General features: G+C 39.3%; 1 protein-coding gene across 1 annotated transcript in view; it reads right to left on the minus strand.

Moving 5' to 3' along the window:
- STK39 (serine/threonine kinase 39) overlaps positions 1-5427 on the minus strand; it is a 300756-nt gene that overhangs the window by 130467 nt on the left and 164862 nt on the right. The gene's annotated exons all lie outside the window — the stretch shown is intronic.

Genomic DNA, 5427 nt, shown 5'->3' on the forward strand with positions numbered 1-5427 from the left:
AAAATGTTAAGGGCAGCCAGAGAGAAAGGTCGAGTTGCCCAAAAAGGGAAGCCCATCAGACTAACAGTGGATCTCTCGGCAGAAACTCTACAAGCCAGAAGGGAGTGGGGGCCAATATTCAACATTCTTAAAAGAATTTTCAACCCAGAATTTCATATCCAGCCAAACTAAGCTTCACAAGTGAAGGAGAAATAAAATACTTTACAGACAAGCAAATGCTGAGAGATTTTGTCACCACCAAGCCTGCCCTAAAAGAGCTCCTGAAGGAAGCACTAAACATAGAAAGGAACAACCGGTACCAGCCACTGAAAAAACATGCCAAAATGTAAAGACCATCAAGGCTAGGAGGAAACTGCATCAACTAACGAACAAAATAACCAGCTAACATCATAATGACAGGACCAAATTCACACATAACAATATCAACTTTAAATGTAAATGGGCTAAATGCTCCAATTAAAAGACACAGACTGGCAAATTGGATAAAGAGTCAAGACCCATCAGTGTGCTGTATTCAGGAAACCCATCTCACGTGCAGAGACACACATAGGCTCAAAATAAAGGGATGGAGGAAGATCTACCAAGCAAATGGAAAACAAAAAAAGGCAGGGGTTGCAATCCTAGTCTCTGATAAAACAGACTTTAAACCAACAAAGATCAAAAGAGACAAAGAAGGCCATTATATAATGGTAAAGGGATCAATTCAACAAGAAGAGCTAACTATCCTAAATATATAGGCACCCAATACAGGAGCACCCAGATTCATAAAGCAAGTCCTGAGTGACCTACAAAGAGACTTAGACTCCCACACAATAATAGTGGGAGACTTTAACACCCCACTGTCAACATTAGACAGATCAACCAGACAGAAAGTTAACAAGGATACCCAGGAATTGAACTCAGCTCTGCACCAAGCAGACCTAATAGACATCTGCAGAACTCTCCACCCCAAATCAACAGAATATATATTTTTTTCAGCATCACACCACACCTATTCCAAAATTGACCACATAGTTGGAAGTAAAGCTCTACTCAGCAAATGTAAAGGAAAAGAAATTATAACAAACTGTCTCTCAGACCACAGGGCAATCAAACTAGAACTCAGGATTAAGAAACTCACTCAAAACCGCTCAACTACATGGAAACTGAACAACTTGCTCCTGAATGACTACTGGGTACATAACGAAATGAAGGCAGAAATAAACATGTTCTTTGAGACCAACGAGAACAAAGACACAACATACAAGAATCTCTGGGATACATTCAAAGCAGTGTGTAGAGCGAAATTTACAGCACGAAATGCCCACAAGAGAAAGCAGGAAAGATCCAAAATTGACACCCTAACATCACAATTAAAAGAACTAGAAAAGCAAGAGCAAACACATTCAAAAGCTAGCAGAAGGCAAGAAATAACTAAAATCAGAGCAGAACTGAAGGAAATAGAGACACAAAAAACCCTTCAAAAAATTAATGAATCCAGGAGCTGGTTTTTTGAAAGGATCAACAAAATTGATAGATCGCTAGCAAGACTAATAAAGAAAAAAAGAGAGGAGAATCAAATAGACAGAATAAAAAATGATAAAGGGGATATCACCACTGATCCCACAGAAATACAAACTACCATCAGAGAATACTACAAACACCTCTATGCAAATAAACTAGAAAATCTAGAAGAAATGGATAAATTCCTCGACACATACACTCTCCCAAGACTAAACTAGGAAAAAGTTCAATCTCTGAATAGACCAATAACAGGAGCTGAAATTGTGGCAATAATCAATAGCTCACCAACCAAAAAGAGTCCAGGACCAGATGGATTCACAGCCGAATTCTACCACAGGTACAAGGAGGAACTGGTACCATTCCTTCTGAAACTATTCCAATCAATAGAAAAAGAGGGAATCCTCCCTAACTCATTTTATGAGGCCAGCATCATCCTGATACCAAAGCCGGGCAGAGACACAACCTAAAAAGAGAATTTTAGACCAATATCCTTGATGAACATTGATGCAAAAATCCTCAATAAAATACTGGCAAACCAAATCCAGCAGCACATCAAAAAGCTTATCCACCATGATCAAGTGGGCTTCATCCCTGGGATGCAAGGCTGGTTCAATATAAGCAAATCAATAAATGTAATTCAGCATATACACAGAACCAAAGACAAAAACCACATGATTATCTCAATAGATGCAGAAAAGGCCCTGACAAAATTCAACATCCCTTCATGCTAAAAACTCTCAATAAATTAGGTATTGATGGGACGTATCTCAAAATAATAAGAGCTATCTATGACAAACCCACAGCCAATATCATACTGAATGGGCAAAAACTGGAAGCATTCCCTTTGAAAACTGGCACAAGACAGGGATGCCCTCTCTCACCACTCCTATTCAACATAGTGTTGGAAGTTCTGGCCAGGGCAATCAGGCAGGAGAAGGAAATCAAGGGTATTCAATTAGGAAAAGAGGAAGTCAAATTGTCCCTGTTTGCAGATGACATGATTGTATATCTAGAAAACCCCATTGTCTCAGCCCAAAATCTCCTTAAGCTGATAAGCAACTTCAGCAAAGTCTCAGGATACAAAATCAATGTGCAAAAATCACAAGCATTCTTATACACCAATAACAGACAAACAGAGAGCCAAATCATGAGTGAACTCCCATTCACAATTGCTTCAAAGAGAATAAAATACCTAGGAATACAACTTACAAGGGATGGGAAGGACCTCTTCAAGGAGAACTACAAACCACTGCTCAATGAAATAAAAGAGGATACAAACAAATGGAAGAACATTCCATGCTCATGGGTAGGAAGAATCAATATCGTGAAAATGGCCATACTGCCCAAGGTTATTTATAGATTCAATGCCATCCCCATCAAGCTACCAATGACTTTCTTCACAGAATTGGAAAAAACTACTTTAAAGTTCATATGGAACCAAAAAAGAGCCCGCATCACCAAGTCAATCCTAAGCCAAAAGAACAAAGCTGGAGGCATCACGCTACCTGACTTCAAACTATACTACAAGGCTACAGTAACCAAAACAGCATGGTACTGGTACCAAAACAGAGATATAGACCAATGGAACACAAGAGAGCCCTCAGAAATAACGCCGCATATCTACAACTATCTGATCTCTGACAAACCTGAGAAAAACAAGCAATGGGGAAAGGATTCTCTATTTAATAAATGGTGCTGGGAAAACTGGCTAGCCATATGTAAAAAGCTGGAACTGCATCCCTTCCTTACACCTTATACAAAAATTAATTCAAGATGGATTAAAGACTTAAACGTTAGACCTAAAACCATAAAAACCCTAGAAGAAAACCTAGGCATTACTATTCAGGACATAGGCATGGGCAAGGACTTCATGTCTAAAACACCAAAAGCAATGGCAGCAAAAGCCAAAATTGACAAATGGGATCTAATTAAACTAAAGAGCTTCTGCACAGTATAAGAAACTACCATCAGAGTGAACAGGCAACCTACAAAATGGGAGAAAATTTTCGCAACCTACTCATCTGACAAACGGCTAATATCCAGAATCTACAATGAACTCAAACAAATTTACAAGAAAAAAACAAACAACCCCATCAAAAAGTGGGCAAAGGATATGAACAGACACTTCTCACAAGACATTTATGCAGCCAAAAGACACATGAAAAAATGCTCATCATCACTGGCCATCAGAGAAATCCAAATCAAAACCACAATGAGATACCATCTCACACCAGTTAGAATGGCAATCAATAAAAAGTCAGGAAACAACAGGTGCTGGAGAGGATGTGGAGAAACAGGAACACTTTTACACTGTTGGTGGGACTGTAAACTAGTTCAACCATTGTGGAAGACAGTGTGGCGATTCCTGAGGGATCTAGAACTAGAAATACCATTTGACCCAGCCATCCCATTACTGGGTATATACCCAAAGGACTATAAATCATGCTGCTATAAAGACACATGCACACATATGTTTATTGCGGCACTATTCACAATAGCAAAGACTTGGAACCAACCCAAACATCCAACAATGATAGACTGGATTAAGAAAGTGTGGCATATATACACCATGGAATACTATGCAGCCATAAAAAATGATGAGTTCATGTCCTTTGTAGGGACATGGATGAAATTGGAAATCATCATTCTCAGTAAACTATCACAAGGACAAAAAACCAAACACCGCATGTTCTCACTCATAGATGGGAATTGAACAATGAGAACACATGGACACAGGAAGGGGAACATCACACACTGGGGACTGTTGTGGGGTGGGGGGAAGGGGGAGGGATAGCATTAGGAGATATACGTAATGCTAAATGACAAGTCAATGGGTGCAGCACAGCAGCATGGCACATGTATACATATGTAACCAACCTGCACATTGTGCGCATGTACCCTAAAACTTAAAGTATAATAATAATAAAAAAATAAAATAAAATAAAATATGAATTCTTCATGTAATAAAAATTATTTTCCAAAAAAAAAAAAATTACTCCATCACTCTTCTCTTTCACTGTCAACGTTTTGCTAAAGATAGTCTCCAATTGTGGCCCTCACTTCCTATCTTATCCTCAGACTTTAATACCGTGCAAAAATGGTATCTGTCCCCACTAGGCCACCAATACCATTCTCTCTCCCTTTGAGATTTAACGACTTCCTAACAGTGTAATTCAATGCTCTTCCCTGTGGCCATAACACTGTCTTGTAGACACTGCTGAACTCCATTCTTTTCCTTTAAGCTCTTTCCAAATCTGTGTTCACAATATTTCTCCTCCTATCTCTCTTGTCCTTCTGTGTCCTCCAGCTGTTCTTTGTTCTGCCTCCACAATAAATGTGACTGCTCCCAGCCCAGTACACATTCTCAGCTCACTAGACACTGTTGCCCTGAGTAAACACACCTTCTCCATGGCCTCCCTGACCTCATCTAAGTTGAAATCCTTGGAAACTGCATTTCTTAGTCTTGTTTTCCAAGCGTTCTGTTGGATATAAACACCTTATCAATTTTTCAAAGTTGAGTTTGCCACCCCTAACCCATTTGTTAATCCTCCATCTCCAGCCTCATTCTGACACGTCTCCAGTGTTGTCTTAGTTAATGCCTTTGAATCTCATCCCAACCCCCACTGCCATCATGTTCACCAGGGGCATGGTCATATAAAGCTCCTAACATGATGCCTGCGATATAATAAACACTTAAAACATGACAGGTGCTATTATCATGAATATCCTCAATACTTCTCCCAACCCAAATCTATTTACCTATTTATAATCCAGCCCCAAATTGTGTATTTGTTTGTTTATATATTTTCTACCACATCCCTTTAGATACCCTACAATCCAGTTATGTACATGTCACATATTTTTGTGACTCTACCATTTCCCATATGCATTACCTACATCCTTGGCCTGATCTGCCCTTTCACA

Source organism: Pongo abelii, chromosome 11, assembly GCF_028885655.2.
Source record: "Pongo abelii isolate AG06213 chromosome 11, NHGRI_mPonAbe1-v2.0_pri, whole genome shotgun sequence".
NCBI classification, from domain to species: Eukaryota; Metazoa; Chordata; class Mammalia; order Primates; family Hominidae; genus Pongo; species Pongo abelii.